The sequence below is a fragment of the Aotus nancymaae genome, unplaced genomic scaffold, assembly GCF_030222135.1.
Source record: "Aotus nancymaae isolate 86718 unplaced genomic scaffold, 86718_ANA_hifiasm-v0.15.2.pri h1tg000011l, whole genome shotgun sequence".
Lineage (NCBI taxonomy): Eukaryota > Metazoa > Chordata > Mammalia > Primates > Aotidae > Aotus > Aotus nancymaae.
This window is the reverse complement of record NW_026988422.1, coordinates 53,916,252-53,937,767: the sequence shown is the minus strand read 5'-3', so window position 1 is coordinate 53,937,767 and position 21,516 is coordinate 53,916,252. Positions and strand designations below refer to the sequence as shown.

The 21,516-nt window shown below is 42.7% G+C and overlaps 1 protein-coding gene across 7 annotated transcripts in view; it reads left to right on the top strand.

Moving 5' to 3' along the window:
- SLC8A3 (solute carrier family 8 member A3) overlaps positions 1 to 21,516 on the top strand; it is a 144,320-nt gene that overhangs the window by 50,246 nt on the left and 72,558 nt on the right. The window lies entirely within an intron of this gene.

Genomic DNA, 21,516 nt, shown 5'->3' with positions numbered 1-21,516 from the left:
GCTTTTGGCAAGTTATTTTACCTCTCTTACCCTCTGTTTCCCTCTCTGTTCAATGAAGGTTGCATTTACACACATATAGAGCTGCTGTAAGTGTACAGTGATATGATGCATGTGGCCCTAGATCATTGGCGTCTCAATTCTGAAGGTATCACAGTGGGACAGGTGTTTTTTTTTCTCCACTCATTGTCTCCAAAAGTCTTTTGCTGAGTTGCCCTCCGTCTTTGGGGCATATGCTTTCAGCTCATCCCTTAATGACATAAGAGCCTGCAATTTCCTGGCAACTTTTGTGGTTAAAGTTATTCTGCTCATCCATTTTAAAACACTAATATCAAAGTTATTAGGTTGGTGCAAAAACAATTGCAATTTTTGCCATTAAAAGTGGTGGCAAAATCGCAATTACTTTTGCATCAGCTGAATAATTTGGAACTCCCTCCTCTGATGTTAACCAAGTTCATGATTCGACGAACTTGCAGATGGGTAGGGGAACTTCAAGGGAAAGCGGGAGATGGATGGGGTTGTCACACACTCTGGCTTTCATCCTCTATTGACATGTTAGCTATTTGGAGATGGTATTGAGCCTCACTGTAGCCCCTCAGTCACCCTAGGCCCTCTCAAAGGGGGCAATCATACTTCCCTTAGGTGAGGTCCATTCCTCTAATCCCTCTCCCAGGAGAGGGGTTTGATCCAGCAGCTGTCTGGCCAAACTCACACCTCCTCCTCACCCTCTAGTCTTTATGATCTGCTTTGGGGAGCCATGGGAACCTCTGGGTTCCTCTTTTATAGCCACTGAGATCCACAAGTAACTAAGGTCAAGGCAGGGCTTCATTCTCTCTCTGCAGACACTTTACACTACTGTTCCTCCTTACCTGGCTGGCTCCTCACACTCCAGCAGACCTTCTGCTGGGCGAGAAGTTGCAGGCCTAAATCCCTGTGTTCTCATATGCCCCCAACTCTTAGGTTCACACCAGTTCTCTTACGAACTCATTGCTCTGCTCTGCTCATTTTGATGTCACCAAAGAGGGCTTGCAAGTTATTAGTTGGGAGTGAATACCAGTGTCCCCTTCTTAGAGGTACCCCTAATCTTTCTGAACAATTTGGAACTCAAATTGGCATCCCTTCACCCGACTTGACTGGGGCGAGAGAAGAAACTTCTCTCCTTTCTCTCATAAAGAAAGAAGGAGAAGCCAAAAATCTCCCTACTAGTCAACGACTCAGACACCCCTCCTTCTCTCCTCTGTTTTATAGACTAGAAAGGAAGTGATGCTTGGAGGTGGCAGGGCCAGTTCAGCAGCCTTTTGCTAAGTCCTGAAGGAGGTGTCTGTCCTCAACTGCTGGCTGCTCTCCTTAAGCCTGGGGAGAATTAAGGCCTCTTTGCCTCAGTTCGGCACTCCAATTGCCAACATTGGGACAGCAGGAAAAGTTCCATCCAACATCCCACTAAATACGTAATGTGTATTAGCACAGTGCCTGGCACTGGGCAGGTGTTTTCTAAGTGATAGCCAATGGGAAGCCTGCTTTATTATTTTCCTCTTTGCTTAACCTACAAGATGTCTAAGACCATTTGTTTGCCCTCACATAGCAAGATAAACAGAGCACTGAGCCTGTGGTCCTTTCTGCCCTGTGTCCTTATCCCACCTGGGAATCTGGAAGACCAAGCCCAGACACACTCATTCCACAAATGTTTACTGAAACTTGTTCTATTCAAAGCACTATACAGCCACGGAGACCATCTTTTCTGAACTCCAAATCAGGACACATGGTTGGAATAACTTCAAGTACAGAGACCAAGAGAAAAGATGGTTGTTGTAAGCAGAGCTCTGAGTCCACACCTTCCAGGAGCTTATAGTTGATGCAATGGTGGGAGAAGTCTGAACCAGGATTCAATCTGCTTGATTCAGATGAATGAGGCAGAGCCATGAGCTCAGAGCAGGAAGAAACCACTGGTTCAAAGAAGCGTCTGTCACATTGAAGCTGCTTTATAGCCTGGTAGGAAGCATGCATAATCATTTATTCTTTCTTTCCTTCAGTCAACAAAAATGTCTTGAGTCTCTACTACGTGCCATATACTCTTCCACGTACTGAAGATGCAGCAGTGAACAAAGCAGATACAATCCCTGCCTGGTGGAGCTTACATTCTAGTGATCGAAAGTCCCTTTCTCAGCGGCTGCTCTCTTTATTTGAGAAACCATGGGCTGGGCTGCTGTCCTCCTGTCCTGGGGCTAATGGCTCCACAGAGGCACACAGGCCATCAGGATGCTCTGCCAGCCACCCACTCACTCAAGGCCAGGGGCTGCAGCTGCTGGCAGTGTGAGCAGGGCCGTTCCCTTCTCTGCTGCCTCCTTTCTCCTGGAAACAAGATCTCAGGGAACATCTGCCATCCATTTTCCCTCCCTGTGGAGTGACAGGAAAGGTGTAGGGAGGGGATTGAACAGAGTGATGGATCGAGGCACTGTGAAAGTGAATCATTGCCTGACACGGGAATGAGGAGACTTGCTTAAAGGACAAGCCATGCTAAGTCATCCATCGTTCTCCCCTAAGGAGGTGAATTGAAGTTCCCATTTTTCCCAGGGAGCCAAATTAACAAGGTGCTGGGAGATTTCCAAATTAGCAAAAAAAAAAAAAAAAAAAAAAAAGTCACCACCAGCTCTCAAATCAGACAGGCTGTTGAGTTGTTTTTTGGAGCAGATCATTGTATTTGGCATCTAACCTTGAAATAGAGGAGAAAGCATGGAATTTATGCTAAAAACTCATCTGCCTCTAAGCAGGTGGTACAAATAAGCATCATTGTGTTCTTAGAGGCGGGAAACACATTTGTACCTTGATACCAACTACCTCAAAAACCACACTGCTGAATGTTCACAAAGTGCGAATTAGGAAATTGTTGCTCATTTTTCAATTTGGTTTCCCTCAGGATTCCTTTTAAGTAGCCAGCTACCCCAGTACTTTTGAAATATGACTTGCTCATAAAAATCTGATAGGCCTGGCACAGTGGCTCATGCCTGTAATCCCAGCACTTTGGGAGGCCGAGGTGGGCGGATCACTTGAGGTCAGGAGTTCAAAACCAACGTGGTAAATGCCCATCTCTACTAAAAATACAAAGGTTAGCCAGGTGTTGGTGCATACGCTTGTAATCCCAGCTACTCAGGAGGCTGAGGCAGGAGAATCACTTGCACTTGAACCCAGGATGCAGAGATTGTAGTGAGCCAAGATCGCACAACTGCACTCCAGCCTCGGTGACAGAGCAAGATTCCATCTGAAAAAAAATTGATAAATAAACACATTTTCATAATATTCTAAATATGAACTAGTAGAAAAAAACACGTGTTTTTAGATCTTAGAGACCTGGTTCCCAGTTGCATTTCTGACGCTAAGGAGGTATAGTATTACTTCCATTGATTAGCTCTTCTGTAATTCATAGGAGATGCTCCAAGACTGCTAGCTTTCTTAATTCAATATAGGGAGATGTAACAGGATGGGCCTTAAAGGTAGCATGAATTTCTTCCTTCATTCACTCATTCAGAACATTCTCATGAAGAACCTTCTATGTGCCAAGCACTGTGTGAAATGCCAAGGATATTTGGTGAACCAACTCTTCCCAGACTGTGACCATGAGCTTGGCTATAACAATTCCATTTAATGGTCCATACCCTTAGGCATCTGCCTAAATAGAAGAGCAAGGTAAGAAAACAGCTTAAAAAGTTAAACAATTTTAGGTTGAGATGGGTGTTGTGAGGAAAATAAGCAGGATGCTTTGAACCTATGCAGGTAGGATGGTCTGGAAAGGCTTCTCTGAAATGGTGTTGTTTAAAGCAAAACCAAGAAGACCAAGAACACATGGAAGACATGAGGAGCTGGAAGAACAGTGTTTCATGGAAAAGGACTAGCACACACAAAGGCTGCAAAGGCGAATGGGCTCATTACGTTCTAGAACCTGCCAGAAAGCCGGTGTGGCTGGAGAGCGAGTAAGATGGCACGAAAGATGAGTGAGGTGGACAGGAGCCTCATCATATAGGCTTAAGCAGGCTCACGCAGGCTCTCAGAGGCCCTGCGTGTTGGTTTCCTGGGACTACCATAACAAAGCCCCACATGCTGGGTGGCGTAAAAGAGCAAAAATGTATTGCCTTACAGTTCTGGAGGCCAGAAGTCCAAAATCGGGTGCTGGCAGGGCTGTGCTTCCTCTGGAACCTGCAGAGGAGAGTCCTTCCTTGCCTCTCCCTAGCTTCCCGTGGGTTGCTGGCAATCCTTGGCTGGGTAACTCCAGCTCTGCCTTGGTTGTCGCAGGGCGTTCTCTCTGTGTGTCTCTGACTTCATAGCCCTCTTCTTCTTCTTTGTGTGTGTGTCTGTGTGTATGTCCCTCTGAGGCATAGAAGTTTTTATTTATTTATTTATTTATGCATTTTTTCATTGATATACATAAGAGTTATACATATTTCTGGGGTACATGTGATATTGGATACATGCATACAGTGTGTGATACTCAAATCAGGGTGATTGGAATATCCATCACCTCAAACATTTCTCATTTCTTTGGGGACATTACAATTCTTCTAGCTATTTTCAGATACACAACAGATTAGATTATTGTTTACTATTATTTCCCTGCTGCACTATTGAATACTAGAACTTATTACTTCTATTGAAGGTGTATTTTTGCACCCATTAACCAATTTCTCATCATCTCTTCCTCCCCACTTCCCTTGCCAGCCTTTGGTAACCACCAATCTACTCTCTACCTCCACGAAATCCACTTTTTTTAAAGCTCTCATATATGAGTGAGACTATGCAGTGTTTGTCTTCTGTGTGTGGCCTATTTCACTCAACATTATGACCTTCAGTTCCCTCCATGCTGCTGCAAATGACAGGATTTTGTTCCTTTTTATGGCTAAATAATATTCCATTATGTATGTATACCATATCTTCTTTATCCATTAATCCAGTGATGCATATTTGGGCTGATTCCATATCTTGGCTATTGTAAATAGTGCTGCAATAACCATGGAATTGGAAATATCTCTTCAACATGCTGATTTCCTTTCTTTTGTATATATACCCAGTAGTAGAGTTGCTAGATCATATGGTAGTTCTAACCTTAGCTTTTTAAGGGACCTCCATACTTTTTTCCATAACAGCTGTACGACTTTACATTCCCACCAGTGGTGTATGGGCATCCCCTTTCTCCACATCCTTGCCAGAGTTTTTTATATTTTGTCTTTTTGATAACAACCATTCTGACTGGTGTGAGATGATATCTCACTGTAGTTTTAATTTGCATTTCCCTGATAATTAGTGATGTTGAGCATTTTTTTATGTACCTGTTGACCATTTATGTCTTCTTTTGAGAAGTGTCTATTCAGGTCTTTTGCCCATTTTTTAAGTGGGTTTTTTTTTTTTTGCTATTGAGTTTTTTGAGTTTCTTATATATTCTGACACACAGCCATCTTCTTATGAGGACTCCACTTATATTTGATTAGAGGCCCATTTTATTTCAGTATGAAAAATTATAGCTTAACTAATTACATCTGTAGTAATTCTATTTCCAAATAAGGTCACATGCTGAGGTACTAGGGTTCAGGACTTCAACACATGAATTTTAGTAGGACATAGTTCAACACATGACACCATGGTTACGAGTTTGAACTTTATTCTACGTGCAAGTCCTGAGTGTCTTATGCAGGTAGATGGCCTGATGTGAGGTATGCTTTAAAGATTGCTGTGTGAAGAGGGCACAGGTGGTGCGGATGGAAGTTGGAGACTAACAAAGGACTAAGAAAGGGCTAAGAAAGTCGAGGTGAGAGGGGATGATGGCAGGCCTAAGGTGATAGCAGTACAGAGAAGAAAAATGGATGGAGCTTAGACATCTTTTGTAGAACAAATGACAAAATATGCTATGGATTGGACATGAGGTGAGGAAAAGGAAGGACTCGAGAGGGGTGTCTAGGCTTCTTACTTTAATCATGAAGGGAACTGGTGCCATTTACCTTGTTGGGACAAACCTGGAGAGGATAAGGTTAGGGGCTGTGGGTGGTATGGATGGTAAAAAGGCAGGGATTAAAAATTGGAAATCTCCCTCCCCAGTCAACACTATCTTGCTTTTATCTGAAAAATACTAAGTGAAAAAGCATCCTTTTGTTGGAAAGCTCAATGCCTTGTTAAAATGCAGACATCTCTGGGAGAGGAAACACAGTGAGCACCTTTCCCAAAAGCAGCCACTGATTTGGAGATGAGACAGAGTAGCACATGGAACATCAGCGAGAACACGCTCAGGCCGGAAAGAGCAGTGCAGGACCAGGCAGCATCCTGGCATCACAGTCTTTCCTTGGACTGGCTGTGAGCGAGTGCTCAATTTAATTCCATCTGAGTGCTGGGTCAGGACCAGTGCCTAAAAGCAAATTGCCAAACGTACTGGCATGATGGAGCTAGAAGGTAGCAAGTTCCCTCCATAGAGACCAGCTGGAAAGGAAAATAGAGGGGAAGCTGACCCCTGGGGATGGGAAATAGGATGAGAGCAGCACATAAAACTGAGAAAAGGGTTTGTAGTGAAATCTAGGTTAAAAGCTAAGGTTTCTTTAGAACTCCATCACTGACCCACCATGACCAGGGTTTTTTCTTGACTTGATTATTTTTGATAGTGCATCTTCTTCTGCATTCCTGGAACTAGGCTCTCCCAAGCCCCAGAATCATGTTTCTATCAGAGCTGGGTTTTCATCAAAGCCTCCCCTTTATCCTGTATCTCTGTTGCTCTTTTTTGTTTGAATTCTTGTCAGGTCAGCTGAATTTGGGCATTTGGGGTGAAAAGCCATCAAGGGTGGCATCCTGGCTTTGGCAGCTGGCACGGTGTGACCCCACTGATCTCTCCCTCATATTTGCTGTGGTCCATGCATGGACTTTGTCAAAAGACAGACTCAGTATCAGCTGCCCTGCAGCCTCAGTGCATCTTGTTCTGAATAGGATATTACCCCCTAAGAGTATATTAGGGCATTTTCCTATGCCAGAAGGGGTTCTCAGGCCTCTTGTAGTTTTTTTCTGGGTGACAGTGAAGGAAGAGGTGACTGCAGAGCTTCCTGTCTGTGGACCGACCACCCCAGGGGCTGGTATCAGAACCATTTGTCCAGCCTGTTGAGTGAAGGTCATTCTGCCTAAACTGGGAGCACAAGAGAGCGTTCAGCATCATTTGCATCCCATTTCATTGTCTTTCTTCTCTTTTCTGTGAAGGCCTAATTTTTCTGGCTTGAACAAATGGTAAAGGCCATTCTGTTACAGATACCAAGCCAAACTTGCCTTGGTTTTATGGCCATGCTGCTGTGGAAGGAAGTGCCCCTTTTCTTTAAATAACTTTAAAAACATCTGTTTGGTGTGTGTGGTGGGGGCTGCAGCTGGAAAGATTTCCTAACTAATACTTGTTTTGGGGGTTCTTTTTGTGGGGGGTGGGGGCTTTTATTGAGTGTCAAACCTGGCAGTAAGTTGGAATCAGAAGACAACAGTTAGTGATAAGCAGAGAAGCCAAGGGCGTTGCCATAGGCCGGCAGCAAAGACAGGGGAATTTGTGGCTGCCCCCACCCCTCAAAGGAGGTTTAAACATCTCCTTCTGTCTCAGCTCACTTGCCTTGGAGTGAACACAACACACATTTGCTCACAGAATCAGATATTCAGGAGCAAACAGCTGAATTTATCTGGTTAATTTAGATACCTATCCCTCTTTTAGCACCAGATTGCCAGGATCATGGCCTCAAAATGCTACCTTGAAATGCAATTGATGAATGGGACAAAAGGTTTCCTGTTTCATCCACATTTTCCTCCTGAGCTACTTAGAGCAGCAAGTCTGTCTCAGTTTGGCTGCAGGTTTTCTGTGTACTTGGCAAACAGGTTTCCTCATCTGTAAAATGAACTGGCTGTTCCACAACTTTTTTTAAAAGCACTAATAACATACTAGGACTCTCACTAAATACTTAAATGCTAAACTCAAATACTAAAAGAGCGCAAAGGGATGGGCCTTCAAATATTACAGTGAAGGCTACAGCATTTTCTGACCGTGCTGCTTTTTCTGGTAAGTGGTTTTCATTTCTTAGTTTGGTTTCTTCTCTCCCATTCTAATCAAGCAAGAAGTGACCACCAAAAGGGGCACTCACCAAACCAGGACAAGCTATTTCTTTCATTTTTAATTCATTGCAACCAAACAGATGCCATAGAAAGAGCCCAGGCTCTAGCTCCAACCCTGCCATTAACTACATATGTAAGTCAGCCATGCTGGTCTGCAGGTTCTTGCTTTGCATGATCAAGGGGCAACTTGGAAGATCTCCAGTCACTCTATTTTCCCAGATGGAAATGTATTCACATGGGAACTTTCCTAGGAAGCTTATTTCCTGGAGATGTCTGTCCTTCCAGTTAAAGACAGACCTTGACCCACCTCCACTTCCTTCTCTGTGACTTTGCCCTATCTGTCCTCTTGTTCCTGCCTCTTCAATTGTTCTCTCAATGTTCTTGTCACTTCTGAGCTATCACTGTGATCCCCCTGATTGTCCTTCTAATGTCCCTGAACTTCAACGTGATTTTCACACATATACAATGTCTTCCTAAACTCTTATAGACTCTGACACATTCTGTAACTGACACATTTCCCTTTATCAAATGCAATCTAAGAAGCCCGCAGTTTCTCTCAGTTTCAGCTAGAGAAATCAGCAGCACTTGAATTATGCAACTTGACATTATTAGGGCCGATGTCTGATTTTGTCCCGTCTGTCCATGTCATTCCTGTACTACCTGTCTTTTACGAAACCTCTCCTATGCCCTGTGTCCTCCTCCAGCTCCACTTGAGAACACCTGCTGTATAGCCTGTGGGCTAGCTTTTATTATGTTCATCTCAATGATGAAGAAACAGGCTTGGAAGTTAAATTATCAACCCCAGGCCCACAGCCTGGAATCTAGGACTCTAACCAATGTCTGATTCTAACGCATAACCAAGGCTCCATGCTCTGTTATCCTCTTCTACATATTTCAGCTTCTTCACTCTCCTATCTCCAATTCTCACCCAGACTGAATGTCTCACAGTCTCTGTGTCCCCACTTGGCTTTGTCCCTTGGCCCTTTGCAGTCTGAGCTCCACTTTGAGATCACCCAAGCTTTCTCTTCTGTGTTGATCCCTGGCCTCCGTGAAGTCTCCTACTCCCACGCTGTCCAGAACAGAGCATTCTCTTGACGGTTTTGACTCCGCATCTCACTCTTGCACCAGTATCTTTTTCTCCACCATGCCCCATAAGTTTGGGTGCTCCTGAGGGTCCTACCTTTGTCCCCTGCTTTCTTGTTGTACAACTTCCTTTATCTACTTCATCTACTCAAGTTTAGTCCACAACTTATGTATTGTCAAGACTCAAATCTACATGTCTAGCCATATAGCCTGTGATCTGCCAGGCATTTCTACCTGAATATTTTACAGGCAAGCCAGTGGCTCTTACTCTATTGCTAAGTCCAGACTACAGCAGAAAGCAATGCTCTTTTTATTAAGGCATAGTGCCTCTTTCAAAATAATTTACAGCACACAACCAGGCCTGCTGTGCAGCATTACAATTTGTCATTAAAACTCCATTCCTCTTGCCAGAGTAAATGAGCCATTTACAGCCAGGGCGCCAAGATGGACTGTTGTTATTTTTTTCTGCCTTTGTATTATGAGTGTTTATGGTTCTCCTCAGACAAGCTCCTGGGGATTCCCAGTGGAGTTGCCTTAACATGTGGGTCAATTAGCCAGACTCAAGGGTAGTTTCCTGGCTGTAGGTATCCCCCTTGCAGAGGACTATAGAAAAGCCGACCAGGGTTTCCCAATGTGGGTGGTGATTCTGAGAGGAGAGGTATCACTTGTATTTGCATGTGCTGTCTCACACACACTAGCTCACATGCACACACACACGTGTGTGCACAGGACAAAAACAAACACAGGGCAGCCCCGCATCTGCCTCCCCAGCCATCAGCATTGTTACTCCTTTACAGGGGGTGGGAACAGGTTTGTCAGCAGGTGAACTTCAGGTGAGTTGAGTGTCCTTAAAGAAAGTGGTTAAATCTCTTCTAAAATGCATGCATAGGCAGGCTCAGTAACTAACATGCAAGTGTTTTAGAATCTGAAGCTCCTTCCCATAATCTTTCAGATCTCAGAATTCCCCTGGTGTCGTTCTGGGATATCTGACCCAGATGAAGCAGAGGACAGTAGAATAAACAACTCAGTAAATAATTCATTGAGGGAAAGAGAGTGAGGAGATTCACTGGACATCTAGAGGAGGAAATACTGCTGGTGACTACAGAAAAAGTTTGCCCTGAAGCCTGCAGGCTATAGCTCGGTCTTATTTATCCTGGTGTTCCACCCTCTCCTCCAATACATACTGTCCTGGCAGATACATAGAAGATGCTTGAAAATGAATTGAACTATGCAAAAAATACTGGATTCTGCCCTCCAAGAGTTCACTGTTTAGTTTCACAGAAAGCACATGTCCTCCTGTCTCTGCCTCTTGAAGACTGTCCTATCTTTCAAGGCCACTGGCCCAGTTCTGTTTTCTAAGTAAGACCACTGAGTCAGTGGTGACCTCTCCTCCCTGAAAAAGTCTGATTTACTTGAGTATACAACTGGCTCCCCCCTGGCCTGTGAACTTCTTGTGTTAGAGAACGTATCTGATTTATCCTTATCTCTTCCGCAGTACCTGGTATAAAATGCTCAATAAATGCATTGAAACATTCATGAAGCTTACTAAATGCTCTGCCTTATGATCCATGGAACATAAAGTGCCTTAAACTTTGTTTTTCTCTTCTGTAAAATAATAATAATAATAATAACACCCCTATAGGATTGCTGCAAGGATTAAGTGTGATAATATATATAAAGCTCTTAGCGCAAACACCTGGCTCACAGGAATAGTAGCTACTACCGTAATGGTAACCTCAAGGGTAAGTTTTCTCAGCATTATTTAGCCCCTTTCACCCTGTGTGCAGGAGTGCAGATCATAATGGCCAGATTCCAGGACACCATATTTTCTGTGGGAGCTTCCCTAGGAATATAAATAAGGAATTTAAATCGGGTTCAGCTCATGCTGTTACACTCTCTTCCCCTACTCAGGCAGTGGATGTGGCTTTTCCAAGTTTGAGAAGGGTGTGATCTGAGATGGGCTTGAGTATAGAGGGAAATTATATTTAGGTCTACCCTGTATAGGAAAAAGTGCCTTCCCAAAGTCTCCCTGGCCTAAAGTATAGGAGGTATCTGTTGGGATTTAGACCCAGAACCCAAGCCAATAATGGGACCCTCTTCTCACATGTAGCCACCTCCTATTAGCACTGCAACAACTATCATGCCTATAACAACAACAGAAGTCAAATAGCCTGGTGATAGTTGACAAATGTCAAGACATCCTACATTCAGGCACCCTGTGTGTTTTGCACAAGCTTTTAAATTGGTAGGGAAGGAAAACTTTCATATCTACATCTATTATGGAAGGCGGATGGTAAGAGCCAGAAAAAAGGTACCAAGAACAAAGGCAGGAAAGAAGGGTTTTAACAGCCCGAGCTCCCATCCATTGATTAATGGAGAGAAAACATGTTAAAAAACCACCCTATAACCACCTTCTCCAAGTTTTTTATGATTTCACTTCTTCTAATATCCTCTTATCATAGTCTTAAATAATCATCATGCCATCAAATTTACTGAAAAATATTAAAATTGCAACCACTCTAAGAGAATGGGTGGGATGAGAGACAGCTTTATTGAAGAAGTGGGTCCTGAAGCGAAAGTAGGGCTTTGTCATGGTAGCATGACAGGAAGGACATTTTTGGTCAAGAGAAGAAAGTGGAGGGCCTATTGAGGAAGGAATGAGTAGTAAAATATGGCTAGAACAGGGTGCAGTGGGAAAGAGAATGACCAAGTAAACAGGCTGAAAGACATAGACATTATAGGTAATAAAGCAACCACAGAGGTTTCTGAGCCATGGGGTGACATGATAGATCTGTATTCTAGAAAAGTTAGTTTGGCAGCTGTTGTGTCCATTGAAAGGGACAGGATAAAGGAGATAGATAAGAAGACACACTAAGATGATAAATAGATTTGGAGACCAAGTGGTACGATGGAAAAGAAATGAGAGGGTCAAAGATGAATGACTGCCCGATTTCAATCCATTGTAACAAGATGTATGGGATTGCCATTAAGTAAGATAAGGAATCCAAAAATGAGGAACAAGTTTGTAAGGTATTTGAGGGGCAATGATGAATTCCACTGGGTCATGTTGCTTTGGAGATACCAACAGGACATTCATGTGAAAATGGCAATTGGAAATACAAAGCTGGAATTCAGGATAGGATCAGAGTGAGGGGCACAGTTTGGAAGGTAAACACAACGGAGGTGATATAGAAGATAAGGGCATAGTTGAGCTCACAGAAGGGGAGAGTTTAGAATGAAAAGAAAAAACCAAAGGCTAAGACTGTGCTATTCTTTCTCCGCAACACCCTTCAGACCCGGGTACAAACCATCAGTGAGTGTCATGATAACACTACTATGGGCAAGTCCCCTCTGCACAACGGCCTGCTTTTCTCATCTACAAAATAGAGGGTTGAACAGGGTGATCCATATTCTGTGAACTGTGTTTGGAGAGCATACAACCAAACAGCTACTATCCAAAGGGGACATCCTGATGCAGAACTAAGCAAAGGAAATCCAGCATGGGGAAAACACTTTCTGGTGCTGGTCCAAGGTAGGCAGTTCAACCCATCACCATCATCATCGGTAGCTTTCAGCTACTATTGACCACCCTCACAGGAAGAAAAACAATTAGAGTTGACAGCTAACTCTGGAAATGGCCAAAGAACACTGGTCTACAAGACTGTCAATAAAGCACTAGGTAAGATGCCTGGGCAGGGTCAAAAAGTCTACCTGCTCAGCACATGGGGCCCAGAGGTCTGATTTTTACCAACCCCACACTAACGACTTCATCTTTGGATCCAGTCTTGGTATCATCCAGTCTCTATTTTCAAGTAACAGAACATTTGGTTCTCAATGGTAGGTGGCTGGAATACAACTTGTTTTCTCATCCCCAATATTTTCTGCCCCCTTGTAGTCTAATTTGCTTGTAAATTATTTGGGAATAAATTTGGGAGCCATTACTAGGGACATAGAAGGCAGATACAATGAACAGAGTACAAGATGTTTTTTGTTACTTTACATTGTGCTCAGCAATTAGGAGGGATTTTAGAAGCCCCTCCAGTGGCCAGGAATTGGTCATAGCATGAATAAACTCAATATGGGTTGAGTATCCCTTACCCAAGATGCTTGAGACCAGAAGTGGTTTTTTTTTGGATTTTGGAATATTTGCATTATATACTTACCAGTTCAGCATCCCTAATCCAAAACTCTGAAACCCTAAATGCTCCAACAAACATTTCCTTTGGGTGTCATATTGGCATTCAAAATGTTTCCAATTTTGGAGCATTTTTTATTTTGAGTTTTTGGATTAGGGATAGTCAACCAGCAATAGGTCTGGGATGATCTCAGCATGCTAAGGTCAAAGAGACTTAGCTGGGAAGCATGGTAGGAACATGACATTTTCATTCGCTGGGCACCCCTTGAACACTCTTACTATTAGGGCCCCAAATTTGTTCTAAAGTGTATGTGTGCGTGAGTGTGTGTGTGTGTGTGTGTGTGTGTGAAGTTTTTTTCTTCATTTATGTTCTAAGTTCCTCAGGACAAAATTTTGTGTTTCTTTGTATTCTCCCTGCATCTCCTAAATAAGAAAATAAAGGAATTCACTAGGTCCTTGATTTCAGAAGGCTCTCAAATCTAAGTGTTTAAGTGGCATATGGTGGCAAGATAAGTTTAGGAACTTTTCTTCAAGCACATTTCACAAATAAGAGAAAATGTCAATTGTGTACATCTAAGAATGGGTGGGGTTCAATGATTTTCCCCCCAATTTACTCCTTACTATCATTGATTGATTGAAGAAGCAATGTTTTGATTGATTAAAGAAGCAAAGTTTCCAATGGCTAGATCAGACTGGAGCTAAAGAACAAAACAAAAGAACGCACATTAGGCTTTCCCTTTCGTCTAATTCTGGGGCATCTGATGAAGGTCTTTAGATTCCTCAGTGTAAGAGCTGAACTCTGCTGGTGGAAACTCTTTAGGAAAAACTAAAGAATATTGTCAAAATCTGAATGCACCTTAGAAATGATGCAGCAGAACTGCTTTATTTTCTAAAAGGTGAAATGGAGACCCAGGGAAGCAAAGTGATTTGTTCATGATCATACAGCTATTGAGCTATCAGTAAAACTGAGACTTTGTGATCCACTGTCCTTTCCTTCAACCAGTGGTTCTCAACCTTGGGAGCCTTAAACCGCTAGTGTTGGATCCATCTCAGACTAATTAAATCAGAACCCACGGGGATTATGCCCAGACATGAGTGGAGTTTTTTTCTTTAAAAAAAAAAACTCCCCAGGAGATTTATCAAAGAACTAAAAATAAAACTACCATGTGATCTAGCAATCCCACTTTTGGGTATCTACCCAAAGGAAGATAAATTATTATATAAAAAAAGAAACCTGTACTCAAATGTTTGTTGCAACATGATTCATAGTAACAAAGATATGGAATCAACCTAAGTGTCCATCCATGGATGATTGGATAAAGAAAATGTGATAATGTGACATATGTATATATATGTGTGTGTGTGTATATATGTATACACACACATATATACACATATGTCACATATATACATACATGTATATGTGTATATACATGTCACGTGTATATACATATGTCACAAATACATATGTATATATGTCACATATATACATATATAAGTATATACATATGCATATATATATCTCTCTCTCTCTCACGTGTGTGTGTATCTATATATATACACACAATGGAATACTACTACTCATCCATAAAAAAGAATGAATTTGTGTCTTTTGCAATATGGACGGAACTGGAAGCCATTTTCTTAAGTGAAGCAACTCGGAAACAAAAAGGCGAATTCCACATGTTCTCACTTATAATTAGAAGCTAAATAATGTGTACGCATGGACATGGAGTGTGGAAAGATAGACATTAGAGACTGGAAGAGTTGGGGGAATGGGAGGGAGTCAGTGATGAAAAATTACTTAATGACTACAATGTACATTATTTGGGTGATGAATACACTAAAAGCTCACACTTCACCACATGCAATATGGCCATGTAACAAAGTTGCCCTTACACCCCTTAAATTTATACAAATAAAAGCAAATAAATAAAAACAAAAGCTCCTTAGGGCTGAGAACTACTGCTCCTATCCTGTGGATTCCCTGCTTTATTTTAACTCAAAATGAGTTTAGAAAAATTAATGAATGCATTTAAAAATATTTACTGGGTATCTCCTGTGTACAAGGCACTGTGTTATGTCAAGTGGCTGTAGGGAAATTAGACTGGGGAAGAAAGACAAGGTCATGGCCTAGGTTTCGAACTAATATAAGAGACATTAGGAATAAGGAAGGATGCCACCTTCTTTCAACCCTCTTTCCTCTTCCTTTTGACAATGGCAGATATTGCTAATTGATTTTGGCACCCTTTTTCTCTGACCCAAATACAGTCTTACAAACCTTTTCAACCCAGAGCTCTAGGCAAATATCACCTTTTGCTCTCTTGGCACCAGATCTCTTGAACACTATGCGCTGGTTTTGGAAAGATTATACATATATGTCTGCAGTTGAATGATGGAATAGAGCAATAATAAGAATCAAAGCAAGAAAGACAGGCCTACAGGAGGTTGTGGAGGGTCCTGCCTGTCAGGAGTTGGTTTTGAACTTCATTGCATAGGCAATCAAGAGCTATTGAAGTTTTTGCAGAAAAGACGGTAGGTAAGATTAACCTGGTTACTGTAAAGGACAAAGTGATTGCAGGTAGAATGAGACCAGCTTCACAGATGAATCATCAGGATATGAGAAGCAAGGGCTCAAACATGAGGGGCCACAGTGGGAATGGAGGGAAGGGGACAGTGTGAGAAGCAGCGAAGGAGAAGAGTGATAGAGTAAAGCAGTGGAGAAGATGGTGAAGGATGTCAGATGACTACCATGTTTGGGGACGGAGTGAAGGAAGAGGTGGTGATGCTATTACTGAAAAGAGAGAGGCAAGGGGTGGTCACTGGATTTAGAGCAGACATTACCAACTTGTAGTGTCCAGACATTTCACCCTGGGAGAAACCTGTTCTGAAGTGGCTTCACCATCCTTGGGGCCAGATTCCTAGTTCCACCATTTTTCTACTGATTGCAATGGAAATGGAATAGGCAAGACTTTTGATTTGTCTCAGTTGTCTCTTCTGTAAAACGGGGCTGTTGATATCCATAGTCATATCACAGGGTTATTTGAGGGATTGAGTAAGACAAGTGTGGCAGGACCTTGTAAACTGTAATACACCGTGTACAATTGGATAATTATGGATTCTTCCAACCCACCCACATGGACGTCTGCTGGCCCTGGGGAACCAGAGCCTGGGAGAGAGGCCAGGCCTGGAGATGGAGACTTGAAAATATTCTCTGTAGAAAAGATAATTAACATTTGAGAATGGTTAAGTTCTCTTAAATAGATGTCAAAAAAATGGAGGTCATGTAGACAGAATGTTGGATAACACTACTTTGTAAAATATTTTATCTCATTTCCATTATAAAAGAAAAAAAGCCATCCCACATAGTCTACTACCACCAAACACATCATTAACATTGTATTTCTTTATTCCATGCTCTTTGTTTTGAACATAAACAATTACTTTTAAGGGAAAATGAGAAAAAGAGAGTGTGATAAGACACTGTTTTAAAAGGTAAAATAATTCTAACCATGGAGTGTATTCATAAAATATTTTTATAGAGAAGTGAGAACAGAAATCACAGACTCCTATGAGCAGAAAAATTATAGAGGTCATCTACTCTGAACTGTTTTTTTCTTTTTGCTTAGTCTACATTTATTAAATATCCATTATGTTCCAGGTCCTTGGCTAAGCACCATCCATGCAATATATCACAAGATATGTCCAGCAATCCTAGGAGGTAGGTGTTATTACTACCCATTGTACAAAGGCGGAAACTAAGTCACAGAGTTTTAGTGTTCTGATCCCAGTCACAGAGCCAGGAAGTGGCAGTGCAGTCACGGCCAAGTCTGTCTGATATCAGAGCTCATCAGAGCCCTCCCCACTGTCCTTGAACCAGTAAAGATGGCGTTCTTCTGCAGAGGTGGTTGGGGAACAAGGATCCCGGGGTTGTGTCTGAGTCAGAAACATCTGGGAGTGGGCTGAGAAATGAGTCTTCTGTGAAAAAGAGCAAAAGAAAAAACGGTCAGGAGCCAATAATCTTTGTCCATCTTTGTGTGAATGTATGATGTGAGAGTGGGAGCAATGAAGGATTCCAAGATCACACAGAAAAGATTTATGGCTGCCCACCCTCTCCAATCACATCCTGCCCCTCATCCCCGCAGTCTTCTCTGAAATAACTCTTCTTTTGGCTCTACCCTGGCTCCTTCAGACAGGCATGTCCAGTCATCTCATCCCGGTAGGACAGGGAGGGAGCTGTGGCAATGGAGATGAGGAAGCTCTTCTCCTAAGGGAGTCTGAATCCTTAGATATGGAGCCACTCCATAATCATTTGGAGTGAATCTTGGACCATGGCCATTTTTCTTGCCAGCTGAGCTGTGAAAAAAAAGATGTCCTAAGACCAGAGGCTGTGGGGCCATTCCCAGCCCCTGCAGGAATCAGAGGAGCTGACAGAATTGTTTCTTTACAAATAGCTTTCCCGCCTCATTGAAAACAAACCCTCTCCCCAGCTGAGCTCCCAGGCTGCCTCCTCAGAGCATCCTTAGCATTGCAGAGTTGTTCCCATGGCAACCGAGTAAGGGGCTTTTTGTTTTCCTAAGAAGATTGAATCCTTTCAACTAGAAGGTAACCATTGGTTCTTTCCCATAATCCACACTCCAAACCCCCTACCTTTTTTGACTACATGACTAGTCTTGCAGTTATCGATTTTTTAAGCCTAACTGAAACAGGTTAAATGTACAGAAACTGAGGCTGAAGTGGTTTAAGCAGGCAACTGGCCCAGTGGTTTCTCAGCAACCATGTCAAAGCTGTGGACGTTAGACTTGTTGAGAGCAAGATGTATCAGAGTCTGTGGAGGGAGCATCTAGAGTCTCCCAGTTCAATAGTGTCCACAGAAGAAATCCAGAAGTTTTTGAAGCAAGGAATTTGGGTGGCACTGCTGCAGGAAACAATCACCTGGCTCCTCCATGGGGCATAGAGTGGAGATGCTTTTTCAAATGCCTTCTCCTTTCCAAGGCCGTGACTCAGGATGACTGGCACAGGGAGCCTGGACCTGATCTTCTCTTCAAGGAAGGGGCCTCAGATGAGCTGTTTAATCTCTCTTGTGAAATGAAGGGTTATGAGATCATAGGCTCATTTTGGTGGCAGGGTGGGGGGTGTCTAAAATGTAGTTTTTTTTTTACATTCCTATGGGGGGAAAAAAGACATTTCTGAATTGTTGTCATGCTGCAGATTCTGAGTTGTTCCAGCATGAGCACCTTTCTTAGAGTACTTGGCTTTGTGAAGTAGTCCTTATCCCCTTCTTCCTCTATTTTACATTAAGGTAAAGGAAGAAGCCGAGAAGTGGCCGTATAGACAGAGAACACTGCACTAAGACCCCTCTATCATGCCTGACTCCAGGACAGGCAAATCCTCTCTAGACTATGAGCATCCTGGGGCCAGAGATCATATCTTAAAGATCATTGTGCCTCCAGTACCCAGCACAGTGCTTAATAAATGTTTGTTGAATGAATGAACCGGTAAAAATTTCAAATCTTTAGAGCTGAAGTATCCTTTGAGATTCGTTAGTCCCTCATTTTACAGATAAGGAAGTTAAGGCTCAAGACATTGTGTCGCTTGGCCAAGGGCATGCAGCAAGCTAAAGGCAGAGGGAGGACAGAACCCGGCTGTCTCAACCCCCTGGTTGCTACTCTTCCTGCAGCATTTCTAATTTTTTTACCATTCTTGCAAGAGACTTTCAGGCGTGTACTGCCAGGGCCAAAATAATTAGAAGCCTCCTACTACTTATCAGAAAAGCTATGTGAGCCCCTAGGGAGGACAGAGCTAGTCTAGACTCTGCCTCTTTGCCCTCTGCTGCTTATTAGCAGGAGAATGTAAGTGGTTGTGTATGATGATTTGTGTAAGTAGGATGGGAAAATGCACACCTTCCAAACCCAGAAGCTGTAACGAAGAGCCACACTGACTAAGTCCTCCAGTCTCCCTTTTTGTGTTCTTAACATATGTCCTATTTTATCAATAATAGCAATAGTATATTAGTCATGGTATTTCATGCTAGCTGTTGAAATAACTTCCAAATCTCATTGGTTTACTCAGTCAAAGTTTATTTCTTACTGACACAAAATTGAATGTCCTGGTCAGGCAATTCTCTACGACACAACTCAGGGATGGGGATGCAGGTGGCTTCCATTGTATGGCTCTACCATTCAGGGATGGCAGAGTTGCTCTGGCACAATCCAACCAATAGAGTGGGGAGGTTCGGCACTTGTTACTTAACCACCTAGCCCAGCACTGACACACACCTCTTCTACACACACTCCTCTAGTCATCATTTAGTCATGTGGCCCAGCCTACATACAAAGGGGTCTGGGAAATGTAGCCCCTGGCTGGTCAGCAACAACTCTGCACTTGGAAGGGGAGCCTGAATCATTATTGGTCTCCAACACACACAGCTAGCATTTATACAGAACGTTATTTGTCAGGCAATGTGCCAAGTATTATTTCATTTAATCTTCACAACAATCCTATGAGATTATTATCCTCCTTAATGTACAGGTGAAAAAGTTGATGGTAGAGACATAACTAAAGCAAAGTTCCATAAGTATTTGGTAGCAAATCCAAAATTCAGTCTGTTTAGTCCAGAGCTCAGGCTCATAATTGCCGCATTCTATTGTTTGGAGCTTCTGATCTGAGACAATGCATCAGCCACTAAGTAACCTGTGTAGCCTCCAGCAATGTACTGTACTCCCTCTGGATCTTGGTTTTATTTTCTGTAAAGTGAGGATGTTTAACTGGATAAAATCTGATGTCACCTGCCAGTCAGGACATCATATGATTCTCAGGGTAAGCAGATCAGGTGGGTGGGGTCCCCAGTGATGCTTGACCATAGCAAAGTCCTTCCGAAGGCTTCTTAACACACCATAGAAATGGAAGTCTTACAGTGTCCATGGAGGGGAAAGCAGGGCAAAGTTTACCCAACAAAGAAATCAACATATGGTAAAAAGGGAGTATTTTCCCACCAAGGCCTCAGACTGAGTGAGGGTAGCCTTGGAAATAGGACTTTATTTTGTATTGTACTTTTGCCACCAGGGTAGGGGGAAACACAGAGCTTTTGTACCCCAAATGCTGGTTTCATAAAACCTAAAGATGTCAAATGGAAACACACCATCCCCCAAAAAATACTTGTACTTAAATGAAAAGGTAAAGCTGTGGGACTTTAGTGAGCAGTGACCTGTGGGGTCCTTGCACTGCCATGCTCTTGAAGGGCTCGAGGTATTTGAATTTCCCAGCATTACTTCTCTTTAGAGGTTTCAGATGAGCAGCATGAGCTCCAACCTCAAGCTAAGCCCAAATATTTAATGAAAGGACAATCCTTGAATGATTTTATACAGAAAAGCTATGTTGGACTGTGTCCTAGGAAACCAATTGTGTGTGTGTGTGTGTGTGTGTGTGTGTGTGTGTGTGTGTACAACTGCTTGTGTACTTTCTAACTACATCCTCCTGATGCCTCCACACAGAGCATCCCAAACTCCATTTCAGGTTCCTCTTGAGATTTCCAAAGGTGGAAGCAGGAGATGCTTCAAAGGCCTCTTAGAATGTCTTTTGAGGCTTTATTTTGTGATATGTTGGACAGATGGTTAAGAAACAGAAGAAGGGCATGACCAAAAGGATTTCTCATTTTATGTGGAGATGTATTAATATTTGCCAATAGCAAAAAGGCATTCCTTCTTGGGAATGAACTATGCCTCTAGAATCAGGTTGATCCCACAGAAACAAGGGAGAAGAAATAAATCCTTGAGTTTAGACCTTCCCATATGACCAGAGCTGAAAAGACTGAGCTCTAGGCAGAGAAGATTCAAGAGTAGCTTCAGAAGACCCAGGAGCTTATTTGGGTAGCTTCCTCTGGTGTAAAGGATTCTTGTTCATGCTTGTTTCAGAATAAGAAAAGAACACAAGGGGTCAGAGGGTGGATGGAAACAGGGTATGAAGCAGGAGCATTTGGAATCTGCCCTCTGCTGCTTGGCCCCAAGAGCGTCAGGCAGCTTGCTGGGGAATAAGTAACATCGGCGTCTTCCCCTCGGTTCTTTCATCTTAAAGGGCAAGATATACAAAGGGATTCAGATAGCTTGTTGGTTTGGAGAAGCTTCTTTTTAATACCTTGTTTTAAAATTTACCTGGAATTTATTTTCATCAGGTGTGGTAAGATGCACAGACACAGAGATGAC